Genomic DNA, 22,179 nt, shown 5'->3' with positions numbered 1-22,179 from the left:
TGGGAAATGACATGACATGACATTTGGAAGTTTTTCTTTACAGAGAGAATGAGACACTTGGAATAAGCTACTAAGTAGTGTGATAGTCAATAAGACTTTAGGGACTTTCAAAACTCATCTTGATGTTATTTAAGAAGTAATTGGATAGGATTGCTTTTTTGGGCTCAATGGCCTGTTCTCGTCTAGATTGTTCTAATATATAGAATTCTAATCCAGGAGCTCTATACAACACAAAAAAATTCACAATTATCCAACTAACAGTGTAATTTTACAGCATGAAAATCAATTTCCATTTTCCACAGACACACACCATGCTAAAAATGTAGAATCAGATTCTGAGATTAACTTCATAGTAAATTTTTGACCCCATCACCAAACTTTCATTATACATGGAAGTAAAAATCAATTAACCAATTAAAGAACTCCTCATTGTAAAAAAAAAAAATAAAAAATCCAAATCAAAAAAGTGAATAACAATCTTAAATCAAAGTGAACAATTCATATTATAATTAACAAACTTCCATCCATCCATTTTCCAACCCGCTGAATCCGAACACAGGGTCACGGGGGTCTGCTGGAGCCAATATTAACAAACTTGAATAATTCTTATTTATTTAGCACAAGTAGCAACAAAACATATTCAGTCATTCAACAGGAGACTAAATATTTGTATCTTTAATGAAAAGAACACTACAATTTGAAGGCAAAATTAAAACACAATCCTCAGTGAATCTCACTGCAGCCTGTTATGCTAAGATGTGCTGCCAGCCACTGAGCGCCATGCTGACACAGTGATACTGTGCGCCCTCACTCTCTGGACACCGAGATACCCATGTTAGGTTAATTGGTGACTCTGATTTGCCTGGATGTGAAAAGGTTTTGGGTGCGTATGCCCTGTCATATGCCATCAATGGTTATGGCAAGTAATAAATAGAAAAAAACAAGTGTTGTAACTGCATATTTTATGGAAGGCAGGTTAGATTTGATGGGAAAGTTACAAACATTGATATCTGTTCCAAATGAAGGCATACTGCACTCTACTGATGTCTATTACGTTAAGATATGCTAAAGACCATTTAAATCATGGCAGTGATGCCATGCAGTACGTTTTTAATTATTTATTAAAAAAACTTCACTTAAAAGCACAATTTCCCATAGCAAAGAATGTATATCACTCCTGTGAAAAGTAACTTTGACTTGAAAAATACCAAAATTAGCATTTAAGTGATGGCATGAAAAAGAGTCCCTTTGAGTTCAAAAGACTTGTAAATGCTAGAGTTTTCCCCAGCACGCTTATTATTGATTGTTGCTACACTTAAACATGACAAACTGAACAGTGGTGATATGGCTGGCTATTTACTAGCTGTCAAGAGCTTGAACACATCTCAGCTATAATAAGGCAGTTAATGATAACTCAGCTTTCACTACAACAACTCACCCAGCCATTATCTATGATGCAAGATTGAGTGATAAAATTTGATGAATATGGTGGAGGGCACACTTGTGTTTGAACACCATCTTGTCTTCACCTGTGGCTTTTTGCCCATGTTCAGGGTGTTGACTTTCTGTCTTTCTCAGCTTGGCCTGGCTGGTGGGCTGCTAGTCACATGATTTCAGAAGTGTGGCTTATTTGCTGCACCTAGCTAATTCACCTTTATCCTTCAACTCCAAGGCTGTGGAAGAATAGTGGAGAAGTTCTATCACCATTTACATTTTTTCTAACATGGAAGGCCAAGAAAGGTTACCAGAGGTGGACCTACCTGAAACTGACTTAAGGTGCTTTGGAGCACACCGTGTACCCATAATTACATCAAGGTGGACAAAAGAAGTCCTGGGTAGGAACATTATGAAGTAACTTAAGTTAAGGCACAAGATGGCAAAAAGATGGAGCGAACACAACCACAAAGAATTTGAAAAAAAGTCTCTGGGCCTTTCTACTCTTTTCTTGTTTAGTAACCAGACTGCATGTCCCCACTTACAAAGCTGATAAGCAAATTAAAAAGTTTCTTTATATGTCTTAGCTCTCTGTTATAGAACATACTAGTCTCCTCTATCCCTTCCTCTTGCTTCTTCTCCTCTCCTGACTCCAACCTGATCTGACTGAGGAGGTTTATAAGCCAAGCCCTGAGAGTACTTTAGGTGCAGTTCCACTCTGACATGAAGCATCTTTAAATCACACCAAAATCTTATCTCCTACAACAATTACAGTATAATTATAACAATTATAATCCCCAACAGCTAGCAGTCAGAGGGTTATGGTACTTTTGTAGAGTATCCCCAGCCTATTAACATGGTGTCCTGGTCAGATGCAGGCTTTCCCTCTGGGATGTGTAGCCTCCTGAGGTTCTCACTGATATTCTGCTTGTTGTTTCAACCCAAGACAAAATATGGTAGTGTCACAGGAAGCAATGAGCACTTTCTACAGGTCTATTTTTGAAAGTACCCACATCAAGGAAAGGTAAGATCTCTGCCTAGCAGCCACAGCTGGAATGTACTGTTTATGGAAAGTGCTGTTGGGTGCAGTCACAGCAAAAGCAAGTGGAATATATTATGATTAAGAACATGGCTCTGCATGACAATAAGTGTTTTGTGACAAAGTGGCGACGAGACGAAGAAGCAAAATAGGTAGCCTGTAGCAAATTATGGGTTTACACTTATCTGAGGAGACTTAGATTTAAAGAAGCAATCCCAAGAGAGAGCACAATAAGGGAATTCAGAATGAAAAGAAATGGAAGAAGCCCTTAGACACAGATGTGAAATAAAGAGAGACGGGGACAGCAAGCGAGGGAATCTTTTAAAGACTTATACACAAAACATTCTTTCAGTTGTTGTTAAAAAGCATGTATTGTATATTTATGCAAATTTTGTATCTGACTGCATTGTTAACTTATTGATTTATTACAAAATTCACACACGTGTGCATGGGATGCAGTTAAGGGGCTTAACTAAAGAATATGATAAGCCAGAATGGGGGTTGATGAAAAGCACGAATGCCTCTTCTTGTTCCTCTGCAGACCCTCAGCAGAAAAGTCCTCCTGATTCCCTTACTTCAGCCTCCAGTACTGACCTCACTTCTGCTTCCTACCCCAAAACACACCCTTCCTGCCATCCCTCTATAAAGCCAACTTACCTCAGATACGAGTCAGTTCATTTTTGTACTCAGTCTATAGAGATTACTCGTGGTGTTACTATTTGCTTGCTAGATACTGAAGTATACAGGGTGGCTTCCCCAAACCTTTTTCTTTGTTTTGTCTCTTTCTTACACATTGAATCTACTACAAATTAAACACAAAGGTATATGTATCCAGCCCCTCCAAGCAATCTGTTTGGCTTTGATTGGTTTGTTTGGCTTTGGTAGTTCAAACGAAAGAGGAAGTGCAAGTGTGAGACACACAAGTAAAGGCATAGGAGGCACGCTTAAAGTCACCTTCAAAGATGGAAAGTATAAAAGCAGACAGGAGGCAAGCAAGGTGCATCAAAATGAGAGAGTCCAGGAAGCAGGTTTTATAGGAATGCTCCATAAAGGGAGTTTGCTGGTCTAGACAGGTTTAGACAAACGGGAATACAGAGGAAAGATGCTGAAGGTACACATGGGGCAAGAGATATTAAATATTTTACAGTTGATGCGGCTAGTAATCCATCACTAATCCACCACTAATTTGGACATAATTTCCACACGTGTAATTTCCAATTCCCTGGAACTGCTTCTACTCTTTTGATGGCGCTGGTTGCAGCATTAACTGTTGGTATTGTGTTATCATGATATTTCCCTCTACTTACCCTTTACCTAATTTTTCCAGGATAAGTGTACTCATCAGGTTCGTTACCAGGTTGGTCTACTGTCACACCTTAAGAATAACACACACACACACACATAGATACACACATACACACAAACCCTAACCATAACAGTGCCCTATGAATTACACATACACATCTTGTTAATCTCTAGGACTTTTAACCACACAAGTGCCTTATGAATAACACATACACAACTTGTCACTCTCTTTTTTTAATGTTTTAAATATATCTCAGACCTAAATGTTACTTCTTTAGGAATATATTTAAACATATTTATATTCTAATATATTCTCTAGAAATATATTTAAACATACAAAGGCTCAACATCCTTAGTTATAGGCCATTTATCAACCAAGCATGCCTTACTTTATGTACTATTTTCTACTATTGAATAGAGCTGTCACCCTCAGCCTTAATAAACCTCACAGTACAGAGCATATGGCAAACTTCCGACTGCTCCAGGTGCTCTTAATATATACCTTATTTCTTCAATAACTCTAGATATCAAGACAAAGTACAGAAAGTTTAAAACAGCAAGGTATTTATTACATGAATAATAATACCAAATAGAACAAGTAATAATAAAAAATAAGACTGATAGTAAAGTCTGGATATACTGTATATTGACTTTTAGAAAAAAAAAAGCTTACAGAAAATTAAGATGTCAAAGATGAATGTCCCAGGGCAGAATTGATTTAGCAATCGATATTCATGAAATGCTTTAGCTGACAATCAGATGAAAACATTCACCCATTGCTGATGCCCTCTCCTGACGTTGCTTTGTCTTCTCCTCTTGACGTTACTCTCGCCCTCTTCTGACATTGCCCCATTCTTTTCTGATTTCGCTCCCAGACAAGGCATATTTATTATAAAATTCCACGGGAGTTTTGCAACGCATGATTGTTGCAGACACCTGATTGGCTGGCTGTCAATATGATGGATGAATATACTCAAACTCTTTAATCTATTTGAGTATGTCCGTTTCCCAAACAATAACGTTTTTGATGTTTTCCTGTCCCAAGCTGTAAACTGGTTTGGCCATTTCTAGTCCCACTGAATCTCCTTCTGTTCACAGGTTGTAAAGTAATTGGATACAGCTTGAAGCATCAGCATGTCTTCCTTTCCCAAGCTGTAAACCAATTTTGTAATTCTTAGTCCCTGTGCATGAAGCATCTCCTGGATTTCTGCTTCAATTAAACATATGCTACTGTGACTGATACTTGTACAATTCAGGAAAACAGGATGCTTTGATGTTAAAACTGCCCATACAAGTGTCCTGTATTATATTCATCTTGATTGGCCTGAGAAAAATATAATGGAAATATATATACAAAATTGCAGATTTTGCACACCAGAACATGTGTGCACTAGTAAATACTGGCTTGCCATTCCTACTTGTTTTACTACATTTATTATTATAACCTGGCCATATTTAGCCCCAGCCATGGTTCCAATGCATGAAGGAAGTGCTTCTCTTGTGTGCAAAGCGCAAACACCATACAATGTGCAAAACAGATAAAGATGAATTTCTGGAAAACCTTGACAGGGTGTTTCCGTAAGAAGCTTGTGTGAATTACACAACATTGGCTCTTCAGCGGTATATAACAAAGAATTTCAAAGATAAATTGCTCTAGTTCTTTGCTAACAGTGGATGAAAGTAATAGATGGGCATAAAGAAAATGTTGAAAGGTGGAAAAGTTCTGAACTGGGTAAAATGCTGATAACGCGGTTTAAGACCCACATAATTGAAGGTGTTCACCTCACTGAGGATCTGGTGAAGAAACAAATTAAACATTTTCATAAAGAGCTAGGACTAGATTACTAGTACAATTATAGTGAAGGTTGCTTTCAATGTTGTAGTTATATAGTGGAGCTCCAGACATGGCAAAAAAGGTGGAAGGCATCAAAAATCCACCCAGTGCAGGCTTTTAACCTTCATTCACCAACCCAGAAGAGGCTCACATCAGCCCAGCTTACTTCAACTGCCAGGACCAGGCTAAGCCAGGCTAGGCCTCAAAATGAAGAAAACTGGCTTGAAGTAGAAAACATGAGTCCCAAAATATGGCAAAATGCCCTAAAAGAGATGGGATGTTCGTTAACCCTTGGCTTGTGGACAAAACAGCAAAACAGAATCTTAAAACGTAAAAGGACTTATTACAAAAAAAGATTACAAAGAACAGTAAAAGCTCAGAAGAGCATAAAAGAAGCAAAAATGTATTGCCCTAAGGCAAACCTGAAGCAAACAAATCCCAGTATGTAATCTGAAGTCAAAATCCTTAAATCAATAACAAAGAAAGCCAGAAAATCAATTAAAATGTCAATACTTGCAAGAGACTCCAAATCTGCATAATAGTCCAACCGCTGATTCAGTCACTCGCTCAGACCTCTTATGAAGGCCGAGGGAGGAACCAGCAACAGTGAGGTCATGGTGGGCCAGCCTCTTGAAGCTTCACCCACAAAACACAAGGGGCATACTGACATTTAAAGATGCAGTCCATATTGAACTAATTAGCAGAAAAATATATATATATATGACAAATAATTTCCTAATTATCAATAAGTGAACTCAGTGAACAAGAAAGCAGCTGCTGCATTTGTTGACATGTTTACCAGGTTAGCTTCTGATGAAAAATAAAGCCCTGCAATGTCAATGAGACTGCCTCATGTTGGAGATACACTCCAAGAGGACCTCTGACAAGTGAGCATGGAGAATCAACAAAGGGTTATAAAGCATCAAGAGATCATGCCACTGTGCTGGGCTGCTCTAATGCACAGGGGCAAGTACTGTACCTGTACCCTATATTCTACTTGTTCATCATTAAAATTTCACTTGCTTTTAATGTTTCTTTTTGCTTTATTGACCAAATTGTACTGATTTACAGAGTATTTTAAAGCTAGCATGTGGTGGTTAGCCGTTGGGTTAGTTCTACTACTAAAGATCATATTCAAATCAGATCAGATGCTCCTTTCTCTACTCTTTTTACCATAGAGAGGTTGGCAGCATACACTGATAGAGCACGTTGCCACAACCATCACACAACGAACCAACTCAGGATCGGTCTGCAGCCGTGCAACAGGTGACACCTCAGCACCACACTAGTTCAAAATGCAGTAGAACAGCATGAGGTTTTTTTACAGTGGCTGGAGTGCCCATCCTGCCACCAATCCCTGTGTTTTATTTGCAAGTCGGAGGGCTGGAGGCAGGTTAACATCATACCCAGGATGAAGCAATTGCAGGTTAAGGGCCTTGCTCAATGACCCAACAGTGTGGAATCACATGTGGCATTTACAGGATTCAAACTGGCAACATTCTGATCACAAGTCCCTAGCCCCAGAGCCACCATAATCAGAGATATTGTGAACTGCTTGAAGTGCAGACATGGAGAAAAAGGAGGAAAGGATCAGGAGCAGAGTGACAGAGTGCAACAAAGAGAAACACAGAGAGGAGTCGTAACCTGGTAATCAATCAGAGAAAAGCATCAAAGCCCAAGACACAAACTGAAAGACAAAATCCAAGGACATGCAAGAACGAAAATGAAAGAGACTTTTAGACCAGAAAACTTTGTCATAATGCTCTTTTCAAAAGTCGGACAATCACACTTCCCAAAGTGGGAGTTTAAAAACCATCATGAAACATGATGTCTTGACGGTACGACCTCCAGTGAGTGTGTAAAGCAAGCCTTATTGTCCTGGTATCCAATCACAAAACAAAAGCAGCCATAAGAAACCAAGATGTTGTTGTGGCAAAAATCATAAATCACAAACTTCTTCTTCTTCTTCTTTCGGCTGCTCCCATTAGGGGTTGCCACAGCGGATCATCTTCTTCCATATCCTCTGTCCTCTGCATCTTGTTCTGTTACACCCATCACCTGCATGTCCTCCCTCACCACATCCATAAACCTTCTCTTAGGCCTTCCTCTTTTTCTCTGGCCTGGCAGCTCTATCCTTAGCATCCTTCTCCCAATATACTCAGCATCTCTCCTCTGCACACGTCCAAACCAACGCAATCTCGCCTCTCTGACTTTGTCTCCCAACCGTCCAACTTGAGCTGACCCTCTAATGTACTCATTTCTAATCCTGTCCATCCTCGTCACACCCAATGCAAATCTTAACATCTTTAACTCTGCCACCTCCAGCTCTGTCTCCTGCTTTCTGATCAGTGCCACCGTCTCCAACCCATATAACATAGCTGGTCTCACTACTGTCCTGTAGGCCTTCCCTTTCATTCTTGTTGATATCCGTCTGTCACAAATCACTCCTGAAACTCTTCTCCACCCACTCTACCCTGCCTGCACTCTCTTTTTCACCTCTCTTCCACAAGCCCCATTACTCGTACTGTTGATCCCAAGTATTTAAACTCATCCACCATTGTCAATTCTACTCCTTGCATCCTCACCATTCCACTGACCTCCCTCTCATTTACACACATGTATTCTGTTTTGTTCCTACTGACCTTCATTTCCCTCCTCTATAGAGCATATCTCCACCTCTCCAGGGTCTCCTCAACCTGCTCCCTACTATCGCTACAGATCACAATGTCATCAGCAAACATCATAGTCCACAGGGAATCCTGTCTAATCTTGTCTGTCAACCTGTCTATCACCATTGCAAATAAGAAAGGGCTCAGAGCCGATCCCTGATGTATTCTCACCTCCACCTTGAATGCATCTGTCACTCCTACCGCAGACCTCACCACGGTCACACTTCCCTTGTACCTATTCAGTACAACTCTTACATACTCTCTGCCACTCCCGACTTCCTCATACAATACCACAACTCCTCTCGAGGCACCCTGTCATATGCTTTCTCCAGGTTTTATACATCCCCCTTATTCTTAAATATCGGCACCAGTACACTTCTTCACTCCTCAGGCATCCTCTCACTTTCCAAGATTCCATTAAACAATCTGGTTAAAAACTCCACTGCCATTTCTCCTAAACACCTCCATGCTTCCACAGGTATGTCATCTGGACTAACGGCTTTTCCATTCTTCATCCTCTTCATAGCTGTCCTTACTTCCTCCTTGCTAATCTGTTGCACTTCCTGATTCACTATTCCACATCATCCAACCTCTTCTCTCTCTCGTTCTCTTCATTCATCAGCCTCTCAAAGTACTCTTTCCATCTGCTCAACGCACTCTCCTTGCTTGTGAGTATGTTTCCATCTTTATCCTTTATCACCCTAACCTGCTGCACATCTTTCCCAGCTCAGTCCCTCTGTATAGCCAATCGGTACAGGTCCTTTTCTCCCTCCTTAGTGTCCAACCTCTCATACAACTCATCATACGCCTTTTCTTTAGCCTTCGCCACCTCTCTCTTCACCTTGTGCCTTATCTCCTTGTACTCTTGTCTACTTTCTGCATCTCTCTGACTATCCCACTTCTTCTTTGCTATCCTCTTCCTCTGTATACTCTCCTGTACTTCCCCATTCCACCACCAGGTTTCCTTTTCCTCCTTCCTCTGTCCAGATGTCATGCCAAGCACCCTTCTTGCTGTCACCCTTACTACATCTGCTATATCCCAACTGTCTGGTAATTCTTCACTACCACCCAGTGCCTGTCTCACCTTCTCCCTAAACTCAACCTTACTTTTTCAACTTTCACCATTTGATCCTTGGCTCTGCCCTCACTCTCTTCCTCTTCTTGATCTCCAACATCATCCTACAGGCCACCATCCTATGCTGCTTAAATACACTTTCCCCGGCCCACCCCTTTACAGTCTTCAATCTCCTTCAGATTGACTCTTCTGCATAAGATGTAATCTACCTGTGTTCATCTTCCTCCACTCTTCTACATAGCCCTATGTTCCTCCCTCTTCTTAAAATACGTATTCACCACAGCCATGTCCATCCTTTTGGCAAAATCCACTATCCTCTGACCTTCTTCATTCCTCTCTTTGACACCAAACCTACCCATCACCTCCTCATCTCTTCCGTTCCTTTCATGTCCATTAAAATCCGCTCCAAGCACCACTTTCTGTCCCTTGGATACACTGTTCATCACTTCATCCAACTCACTCCAAAAATCTTCTTTCTCATCCATCACACCTCCAATTTCCAGCTTCATAATCATCACTCTGCCTGACACTCTTTTCACCTCCTAAACACTCTTGACATACTCTTCCTTCAGAATAACCCCTACTCCATTTCTCTTCCTATCCACACCATGATAGAACAATTTGAATCCACCTCCAATCCACCTGGCCTTACTCCCCTTCCATTTAGTCTCTTGCATGCACAATATATCAACCTTCCTTCTCTCCATCATATCTGCTAACTCTCTCCCCTTACCAGTCATACTGCCAACATTCAAATTTCCTACCCTCAGTTCCACTCTCTTTACCTTCCTCCTCTCCTCCTGCCTCTGGACTTGTCTCCCCCCTCTTCTTCTCCTTCTTATTCTAGTTTATCGGCCAACAGTAGCCCAATTTCCGCCAGCACCCTGTTGGCTAACAGTACTGGTGGCGGTCGTTGTTAACCCGGGGCTCGACCAATCCGGTATTGAAATTTGTATTGTTGTTCCCATATTGATTTGGCAAAATTTTACACCAGATGCCCTTCATGATGTTACCCTCCCCATTTATCTGGGCTTGGGACTGGCACAAAGAAACACACTGGTTTGTGCATCCCCTATAATAACAAACATTCAAATTAATTATTAGAGTGCTTCATGTAGCCATGAAATGAAGGTAAATAACATACACCAAGAATGCTAAATTCTGGGGAAAAATAACTCCGCTATGGGAAAAATTCTTAAAATGAGAAATAAATGAATAAATGTATGTTCATTCATGACATATTGTAAGGTATTGTATGAGACTACAGTACTGTGCAAAAGTTTTAGGCAGGTGTGAAAAAATGTTGTAAACAAAGAATGCTTTCAGAAATATAAATAATGATTGTTTATTGTTTTCAATTTACAAAATGTAAAGTGAGCAAACAAAAGAAAAATCTAAATCAAATCAATATTTGGTGTTTCTACCTTTTGCCTTCAAACCAGCATCAATTCTTATAGGTACACTTGCACAAAGTCAGGGATTTTGTAGGATTATAATCAGGTGTATGATCAACCAGTTATACCAAACAGGTGCTAATGATCATCAATGTCACACGTAGGTTGAAACACCGTCATTAACTGAAACAGAAACAGCTGAGTAGGAGGCTTAAAACTGGGTGAGGAACAGCCAAACTCTGCTACCAAGGTGAGGTTGTGGAAGACAGTTTCATGTCATGGCAAGATTGAGTATAGCAACAAGACACAAGGTAGTTATACTGCATCAGCAAGGTCTCTCCCAGACAAAGATTTCAAAGCAGACTGGGGTTTCAAGATGTGCTGTTCAAGCTCTTTTGAAGAAGCACAAAGAAACGGGCAATGTTGAGGATCGTAGACGCAGTGGTCGGCCAAGGAAACTTAGTGCAGCAGATGAAAGACACATCAAGCTTATTACCCTTCGAAATCGGAAGATGTCCAGCAGTGCCATCAGCTCAGAACTGGCAGAAACCAGTGGGACCCAGGTACACCCATCTACTATCCGGAGAAGTCTGGCCAGAAGTGGTCTTCATGGAAGAGTTGCAGCCAAAAAGCCATACCTCCGACGTGGAAACAAGGCCAAGCGACTCAAGTATGCACGAAAACATAGGAACTGGGGTGCAGAAAAATGGCAGCAGGTGCTCTGGACTCATGATTCAAAATTTGAAATATTTGGCTGTAGCAGAAGGCAGTTTGTTCGTCGAAGGGCTGGAGAGCGGTACAATAATGAGTGTCTGCAGGCAACAGTGAAGCATGGTGGAGGTTCCTTGAACGTTTGGGGCTGCATTTCTGCAAATGGAGTTGGAGATTTGGGCAGGATTAATGGTGTTCTCAATGCTGAGAAATACAGGCAGATACTTAGCCGTCATGTACTACCATCAGGGAGGCGTATGATTGGCCCCAAATTTATTATGCAGCAGGACAACTACCCCAAACGTACAGCCAAAGTCATTAAGAACTATCTTCAGCGTAAAGAAGAACAAGAAGTCCTGGTAGTGATGGTATGGCCCCCACAGAGCCCTGAACTCAACATCATCGAGTGTGTCTGGGATTACATGAAAAGACAGAAGGATGTGAGGAAGCCTACATCCACAAAAGATCTGTGGTTAGTTCTCCAAGATGTTTGGAACAACCTACCAGCCGAGTTCCGTCAAAAACTGTGTGCAAGTGTACCTAGAAGAATTGATGCTGTTTTGAAGGCAAAGGGTGGTCACACCAAATATTGATTTGATTTAGATTTCTCTGCATTTTGTTGATTGATGAAAATAAATTATTAACACTTCCATTTTTGAAAGCATTCTTTGTTTACAGCATTTTTTCACACCTGCCTAAAACTTTTGCACAGTACTGTACATTTATATTGCGTTCCCTTGCGCTGCTCAGCTTAGATGTTTCCTGACAACACCCATTACCTGAAACCTTGTGGAAAAAACCTTGACCCTCTTTACATTTGGTATCTATTGTGGCTGGCTACAGGAATAACAGACTAGCAGAAGAAGATTTAGGGCACTGACTGGGTCATCCAGTTTAAGGAGTAACATTATTTAAAGCTTTATATACCACTGTTATTATTTTAAAATCAGTTGTAAAGGGCATGGGTAACTAATGTAACAATACTTAAACTAGTGAGATGTGCTCAGATTTTCTTTTTCTGGTTAAGATTCTCGCTGCTGCATTTTGCTCAAATTGCAACTGATTGATGTCTTTCTTAGGTCGACCAGTTAGGAGTGCATTACAGTAATCTAGCTGACTAAAAACAAAAACATTTCTCAAGATCTTGCAGTGTTATAAGAGATCTAACTTTTACAATGTTCCTTAAATGGAACTGTGCAGTCCCAGTAATCCTAGTAATGTGTGAAATAAAGTTTAGATATACTGTAAGTCCATGATTACATCTAAATTCTTTACCTCCTAATTGACTTTTAATGCTAAGGGTCAAGTTTTTTTCTAATACGCTCACTATTTCCATTTTTCCTTTTTTCTTTTTCTTATTTTATTGAGGGAATTAGTACTTATCCATACATTAATGCAAGTAAGACATTGTATCACAGAGGCCAGAGCTTCATGGTCATCATGTGCTGTAGATAGATAGATAGATAGATAGATAGATAGATAGATAGATAGATAGATAGATAGATAGATAGATAGATAGATAGATAGATAGATAGATAGATAGATAGATAGATAGATAGATAGATAGATAGATAGATAGATAGATAGATAGATACTTTATTAATCCCAAGGGGAAATTCACATACTCCAGCAGCAGCATACTGATAAAGAAAATATTAAAGAGTGATAACAATGCAGTAATACAGACAGTCAATATCTTTGTATAATGTTAACGTTTACCCCCCAGCCACCCACCCCCACCCCCAAGAGTGGAATTGAAAAGTCGCATAGTGTGGGGGAGGAACGATCTCCTCAGTCTGTCACTGAAGCTGCTCCTCTGTCTGGAGATGATACTGTTCAGTGGATGCAGTGGATTCTCCATTATTGACAGGAGCCTGCTCAGTGCCCGTCGCTCTGCCACGGATGTTATCTGCATAGCTGTCTGACAATGCAGGTCCTTGTTCCAAGCTCCCAACTCCCTTTTGGGATCTCTTGAACCTGAAACCGTCAGTAATGTAACCGGATGAGACTGGACAGTGAGGACACAACGAAGCAAGGGGATGGTAAAAAAGGGTGCAATTGCTTTTATTAAATAAAAACAAAAACAAAACTGAGTTCAAAATATAGTGCAGTGCTCCAAATGTCATTAAATAAATAATCCATTAAAAACAGTGAAACAAAGTGGAGGTTAAAATCCAATAAATAAATCCAGTTAAAATGAAGCTAAAAACAATGGCTGGAAGCAGTCCTTTAAAACAAAACTCGGTTCTGCCTTCTTCTGGCGGCTCCTTTGCTTCTCCTTTCTGGGCCCTGCACCAAGGAAGTCGCCCTACCTACACCTGATTTCTCCCATCAGTCTGGAATCCTTTCGGTCCCTGGCTCCATAGGGCTCTGCCAGACCGAGACTTGGGTTCCCCAGCGACCAGGGCACTCACGCTGGGGCCTCCACCTCCCAAGCTTCCTGACTCCCGCTACCTTATGCTGCAAGCCATCCTCCTTCTGGTCACCACTGCTCGTCACTAACACTCAGCAGGAGCGATCACTACCATCTGCCCCCAGGTGCCGGCCAAACACCCAGCTAGGGCTCACTTCTCCCAGTTGCCTGTCCTTGTTACAGCGACTCACACTGGCTCCTTCACTTCCTGCCGCCTTCTTCTCCCTTAACTTCTGATCTTTTTTCTCGCCCACTGCACTCGTGCTTCTACTATATATATATAATGGGGACGTGATACAGGTGTGGCAATTAGCAGCTCCTGGCATCAATTACGGATGCGGACGATTCCTCACTTGTGCACATAAATGAGGAAATGCCTGCAGCATGTCGCATCCGAGAACCGCTCTGGCCACACTACCACACCCCCTCTTTAGGCTGTGAGTGCGGCGATTATTTATTTAAAAACTGGGCTTTTATTCTGAGCTGTGGACCCGCTATATCACAAGCTGTGGTAGCTCATCTGGCCTAATGGGAGCATATAGAATGATAATAACAGCAGGACCAGAATAAATCATTGTGGTACACCGTGCATAATATCAAGGACCCCGAAGTATAATCACCACAATTAACAAAGAATTTTCTACCTGATAAATAAGAATGAAACTCGTTTAAGACACTGCTGGAAATACTCAGCCATTCTCTAAGGCAATGCATAAGAATACTGTGGTCTGCGGTGTCAAATACTGCACTCAAGTTTAGGAGAATAAAAACAGATATGTGACCCGTGTCTGCATTAACCTGCAGGTCATTTACTTCTTTAACTAGTGCAGTTTGTGTACTGTGATTTGTTCTAAAACATGACTGAAATTTATCCAGAATTGAACATTTCTTTTCATTTTTGTTTTTCTAGTTTTAACTTTCTTGTGTTTGTGTGCTCACTATTAAGTCATTTGTTGTAAAACTTTGACTTGTACACTTTTAAACTAGCAATTTAAGTGATAATTTTACTTTAAAAAGGCAGGTTAGAAATAGGTTGTCAAGATGTCAAAGACAGAGGAGTTTGCAACAGATTATATTTCTTGAGTAGGGGTTTAACTACTGTAGCCTTTAAAGAATCTGCAAAGACCCCCAGAATTAAACGAAAAGTTAACTATGTCAAGTACAGAGTCAATTAGCACATCAGTCATTTCTTTGAAAAAAATCTGTTAGGACTGAGTGAAAGATACATATAGAGGGATTTAGTTTAGAAATTATTCTAGGCAGTACAGTTAAACCCAGTATTTGAGTGAAGGAACTTAATCTCTCTATTATAAAAAAAAATCCTGGGAGGGAAAGACTAGGGAGACGAGACATGATCTTCACGTGAAGATCACAGAAGACATTTAAAAGACCCGCGAGACGAAAGAGATTGGCCACGGAGCGTCTCGCGGGGACCTTAAACATGAGACTTTGTGCCAAGAGATTGACCTAGAACTGTCTCACAGAGACGTAGAACATGAGATTCTTGCAAGACACACCCTACTTACAACCAATATCAAATAAGACCATGGGCAGCAAAACACTCAGTGGTGTAAAGGCTTTGAGCACACACAGATGCAGGGCTCTCAGCGCATATAAAGCGTATAAGGACAATACGTTATAGATGACACGTCAACGACTAAGCGAAGAAGAAAGAGCAGCGCAGAAAAAAGAGACCCAAAAGTGTTGGATAGAAAAAAATGCAAAAAAGAAAAAGAATAATCTAGGTGCAAATTCAGAAAATAAGAAAAGTAATTATCAGCCCGTAACAAGTGGAATTGAAACAAAAGCACGTTCAATCGGGCTCAGAATTAAAAGACAAAGAGTAAAAGACAAAGTAGAACTTCATAAAGACGTTCAAAAATATTGGCGCTATGCACATGCAGATGAGGTTAGAGATTATGAAAGCAGTGAAATTCAAAAGACTCAGAAAAAACGTTGGCGTGATACAAATGCCTAACTTGCTCCCAGCTCTTAAAACAACGACAAGCGACAAGCAAAACACGTAGCTCACCAGCAGCAGAAACCCAGCAGATGATCCGACCGCTTCTCCTTGCGTACGTTCAGTCACCCTAACCCCCCCCTTCCCCCTCACAACGCGAGTGGCAGAGACGCGAAGTGGCAAAAGGACAGCTGCTGTACAGGCTTTTAAATGATTGACACGCCATGCGACAAGCAGAACATGCAGAATGCCAGCAGCAGCAACAAGCCAGCAGATTATCCAACCATTTCTCCTTAGCATGCGTTGAGCCTCCCCCCTTCACAACGCGAGCAGCGTTATACGTCCTGCGAGAAAGAGATTTAACCAGGCCCGGGGCCGGAAATAAAGGACAAGTATTGTTTTTACAAAAGTTTTAAAGTGAAAATAATGCATATGTAGCAATTCCCATGAAGCTAACATCCATCCATCCATTTTCAAACCCACTGAATCCAAACACAGGGTCACGGGGGTCTGCTGGAGCCAATCCCAGCCAACACAGGGCAGGAACCAATCCCGGGCAGGGTGCCAACCCACCACAAGACACACACAAACACACCCACACACCAAGCACACACTAGGGCCAATTTGGAATCGCCAATCCACCTAACCTGCATGTCTTTGGATTGTGAGAGGAAACCAGAGCACCCGGAGGAAACCCACGCAGACACGGGGAGAACATGCAAACTCCACACAGGGAGGATCTGGGAAGTGAACCCAGGTCCCCAGGTCTCCCAACTGCGAGGCAGCAGTGCTACCCACTTCGCCACGGTGCCGCCCATAAAGCTAACAATCTCTTTAAATTCTATATCCGGTAAACCAAACCCAAGGGTGGACGAGCGAAGCGAGCAGGGGTCGGAGCCCTCTAACTTACTAAATAAACAGGATTAATAGGATTAACTTGGAGGGATATATTATATTACATGTAATACTATTTCTTTTGTATTTAAAAAAATGTGGCAAAAGCCTCACAAGTAGAAGTATTCAGGAAGCATTCTGTTGATTCAGCTGGGTTTAGAAAGCGATCAATAGCTGAAAATAAAACTCTTGGATTTTCTACATCATTTAAATTTTAAAGAAGTAGGACTGCCTTTCAAGACAGATTGCTTTCTCATATTCAGTTATAAGTGCCTTCAATGTTTCATAGTGGACAGTTAGTTTAGTTTTCCTCCATTTACACTCGGCCTTGCAGCATTTTCCCTTTAGTTCAGACACTCTGTGAGACTTTTGAGGTATTTTAGTGATGGATGATTTCTAAATGTTTTCAGTGACCAAAATATCTGCTGCAGCTCTCACCTTAGCATTCATATTTTTCATCTTACTGGTAATATTTCTGGTTGCATTAAGGCAAGCACTACATTCAGACTAATTACTCAGAATATTAATAGGCCTATAGGCTGCTGATGCATCAAAGTAATGTTTTTTAATAATACACTGCTTCTTATTTCTAGTCACCAATATCTCTATGTCAAATAAAATGCAGTAATGGTCAGATATTCTAACATCCATGACCTTCATCGCATCAGTTTTTAATCCTTTTGAAATGACTAAGGCCAGTGCGTGTCCCTCCTTATGTGTAGGCTGGCTGACGTGCAGGCTAAGATATAAGTTTTGCAGTAAGTTCAGAAATTCTCTTTCTTTGGGGTCACAATGTTCTCCATATGAAATTGAAATCGCCTATAATTAGGAACCTGTCATAGTTAGTTGTTATTATACTATAGGTACAAGTCTGAGAATTTCTTGGTAAAAGACGCATTATGTTTTTGAAGCCTATAAATGGCAAATACTAGAGTCTTTAACACTCATCCTGTTTAACTACATCAAGATATTTGAAAGATGTATCTCTACGATTTAATTGGCTTGAGAAAGTGAGAAAGTACTTACTAAACCAACAGCTTTCTTGCCTTGGTAAACAGAATGAATGAAATTGTATTTTGGAAGTGCTGCTTCAAATAACACTGCAGTATTTTTGCTGCCTAGCCATGTCTCACTCAAGGCAAGAAAGTTAATTTTCATATTACTATCCATCCATCCATCCATTTTCCAACCCGCTGAATCCGAACACAGGGTCACGGGGGTCCGCTGGAGCCAATCCCAGCCAACACAGGGCACAAGGCAGGAACCAATCCTGGGCAGGGTGCCAACCCACCGCAGGACACACACAAACACACCCACACACCAAGCACACACTAGGGCCAATTTAGAATCGCCAATCCACCTAACCTGCATGTCTTTGGACTGTGGGAGGAAACCGGAGCGCCCGGAGGAAACCCACGCAGACACGGGGAGAAACATGCAAACTCCACGCAGGGAGGACCCGGGAAGCGAACCCAGGTCCCCCAGGTCTCCCAACTGCGAGGCAACAGCACTACCCACTGCGCCACCGTGCGGCCCTCATATTACTATTAAGATTGTTAATGTAAAATGTGTTACTAATTAATGTTCTAATATTTAGCTACATTTAAGGTTCCGTAAGAGCATAGCATATTGGAGTGTTAGGGCAGCACATCCCCAAAGGTGATTGTGTTAGATTGATTGGACAGTTGGTTACCATAGGAGTGGGCCCTGTGACAGCACCTAGTCCATAGCTGGTTACAGCCCACTGCTCCAGGATATGCTTAGCCCCTTGAACTGGATAATAGTTTTATAGGTGCATTCACATTTAATGTGTGAAACAACTATGCCAGGGACAGTCACGATTTCAGGCTATGCATCCCAATAAACAACTGAAGAATGTCTAAATGTCCTATTTTTACAGGCTGCTCATCTAATAAGAAGGGGGCAGTGCAGCATAGTGGTTAAGGGTTTGGAATTCAAACCCTGAGTCAAATCCTGCTACTGACACTGTGCATCCAAGAGCAAGTCACTTCACCTGCCTGCACTCCAACTGGAAAAACTAAGGAAATGTAACCAATTGCAACACAAATGTTGGAAGATGATTTACAAAAAACGGGTTACCAAAGTATGTAAATATAATAAAACATTGCCATGCACACAAAATGTGACACGACCCCTCGCTCCAAGTTAAGACCCATCGGGTCAGGTGGCCCAAATCGTGAGGTCATGAACATGAGAAAGCACATCAGTGTTGGCATGGAGGGAGCCTTTACGATAGGTCTGAATGTCCAAGAAGTATCTAGTGATGCACAAGTACGACTCCATGTTCATTGACATCCACTGGAGCGGTGCATGATCAATGATAAGAATGAACTTGTGGCCCAAGAGGGCAAAGAACTCTGTTTACCAGATGCTATAAGGTCGCTGGGGCCCAGTCCAAATGGGAGGACATGGTATTGCCCATGTCCTCTAGGGTGCTAAATGTAGTCTTTTCCTTGGTGGGATCCATTAAAGGAACTTGGCAGTACTCTTATGTCATACCAGGGTTGGTCAGGTACCAAGCATCAGGAAATAAAGGACAAGTATTGTTTTTACAAAAGATTTAAAGCAAAAGTGAAAATAATGCATATGTAACAATTCCTATGAAAATATCAATCTCTTTAAATTGTATATCCGGTGGGCGAGCAAAGCAAGCAGGGGGCAAAGCCCCCTAGTGTGTATGATGACTTAACTAGAGACATTTAAAGTAACTACAAGTCTGTGTGCCACCTGAAACTACACATCAGCATTTATCAGGTTGTATGGTTGTCAGTATTCACATGTACTTTGCTTATTGTTATTATTTTATGAATATTACCAATAATACATTATTTAAATTTGTAACTTAACTCCTGCTTGTTTTTTATTCTGTGTAATTGCCTGAGGCTATGGATGTAGAAGGGAAGGTGGGGAGAAGTTATAAAGTACAATACCTTATAAACAGTGGTGAGTCTATGGGATTTGGGGCATTCTGTCAAAGGCTAAACAATAAAGTCAATAGAGTAATATAAAGAGCACTGCCAAGACGAAACACTCCTCATTAGAACTCATTGTTACTTACATTTGTACCTGCTCTCCAAACACTGGCCAATATTAAAAAAGGAAACAGGGAGAAAAAAAATATCAACATGTATGTGATTTTAACTGAAGTACATAGGCAAATAAAATTAAATGGACCTGCATGTAATAAAATTAGTTTTTCCCAAAATGTCACTGATCTTGTCACTAGACCTTGTCAATTTACATGCGACTGCATGCCAACATTCCAGAACAGCATCAGCTGTCAGCCAATAGCAATAGGAATAGCGATCTGCCTGATGGAGCCGGTGCTGTACGATGGGTTAACAGGTAAGCCATTGAGTGGCAATCTCGTGCCCTTTTTCCTTTTTTCCATTCTGTCATGGTATGTGAAACATGACACATGCTTGTGAGGTCCAAAATTCCCATGTTTCATATTACTCATTGCCTTCGTCATATACATTACACCACCAAATGAGCATTCATTGGTTGTCAGTTCTCATGTACAAACAGACCACTCATATGACTCAACACATGACTATGGAGTTCCCTTCAAGGGAGCACACAGCTGACTGCCTCACTTTATATAATGTAAATGATGGCTAACACTGAAAATCAACAGAAAAGTCTTCAAATGTGACATGGCCTTAAGCCATTTATCTCCATCTTCTTCACTCACCACTGTTGCACTTGTCATTATGGCTCTTCTCACCACAAAAGTTCTCCCAGTTTGCTCCTGCCTGTCTGTATGTGATAATGTCTGTCTTTACCACCAAATTTAAAATTCAGCTACCTGGCAAATCATTAATTTTCAGGATTTCACTATTCAGTCATTAACTTCTGCAAATGGAAGTCTGAGTTGCCATGGTTTCCTGTTCAGCAGATGGAAGCACAGCAAGGTATGGACTTTAGCTGGACACCCAGCCGTCTTTAAAGTGCTGCCAAATGCAGTTGTGTTTTTACTGATGTTGCCCACTCTCCTTTTAGAAATGGCTTTCTTTCTCCTGATGGAGCAGTGAACGGATTCCATATGACATGGCTGGAGATGCAGGCCAGTGACAGAGTGATTCTGAGGTGTCATGAGGTCTGGCTGTGTCTCACCGATATCGACTACTTCAATTCATTCAGAAGACCTGCTGACATGTACCGGTAGAACTCCTGCCACGGCACCAGATGTCCCTACACATTAGATAAATGGCAGGGGGTACTGGAGAGTGCCGATTTGGTTATCCTCCCCAGTTCCCTAGTAAGAATATACTGTAACCATTACCTTCTAGCAGCCAGAGAAACCTTAAACCTAGCAATTGTGCTTATGTTGTTACTTATGTGCTGGAAGAAGATTCAGAGCTTTGAAAATGGTGACATCTGGTGGTTCACAGAAATCACAGCAGCCATGAGCTCGGCATAGCCAGCAGAGGAAGTTCGCATGCATAATTTCAATTGGACAGGTGCACTAAAAGTTTGAACAATCTGAGCGTTCATTTTGATCTCATGATAATTGTGCAATAAATGTATGTTAGTGTGGGCAACAACATTCTACCCTAACATAAATGTGTAGTCAGTCCTACAGGTGTAATCTGTTACACCAAGTACAAATACTGTAAGACCATATCAGAGCTCACCAGTACTGGATACCAATGGATTCTCATCTCTTTACATCTCTCTTTTAGGCAGCTTGGTACCCTTAGAAGGACTGCTTGCTGCCGCCAGACTACTTGGAATTCTTATGCGTCTTTGACAGACTTGTCACTTTTTTATTGACTCCCCTGCAGCTGGCTCTGAAGCTGCTTATTTGTATGATTGAATGCCAGTGATAGAAACAACAAGAATCCATTGGCACTCAGAGCCAGCGAGCACTGGCACAATACATTGTAAGACACCGCTGATTTAGAATTATGTCACCACTTTTTTACATCAGGGGATTTTTGCAGTGAAACATTAACATTCTGCCATCAGTGTCCGAGGAATAACAGCACTAAGAGGCAAAGAGAATCATAACATAGCTTAGGGAATGTGCTTGTGGAACTGGAACTGGGGACATATAAGGGAGTTTATGGAATGTGCCTCCAGTAGGCTACAGTTGTGATGGCACATTATAAATACAGATGAATAATATAGCATGGAATTTATTGTCAGATAACAAGTTTCACATTTCCATAAGCTATTCAGTATCATCTCTGTATTAAATTACAACTAGTATTTCATATCCCATTTCATAGCACATGGGACAGTACAAAGCCTCAAAGAAGTCATTTTCTTCCAGGTGCATCAGTGACATTCAAAGCTTCGGACATCACCAGCCGCTGAAACTTTGATATGCTGCTTTAACACAGTGTGCTTCATTGAGCTTTAAAGCCTTGATGTCAAATGTCCCATCCCTACTTGTATAGTTTTGAGTGACGTTCTGCTGTGATG

Source organism: Erpetoichthys calabaricus, chromosome 1 (genome assembly GCF_900747795.2).
Source record: "Erpetoichthys calabaricus chromosome 1, fErpCal1.3, whole genome shotgun sequence".
NCBI classification, from domain to species: domain Eukaryota; kingdom Metazoa; phylum Chordata; class Cladistia; order Polypteriformes; family Polypteridae; genus Erpetoichthys; species Erpetoichthys calabaricus.
This window is presented reverse-complemented; position numbering follows the sequence as displayed.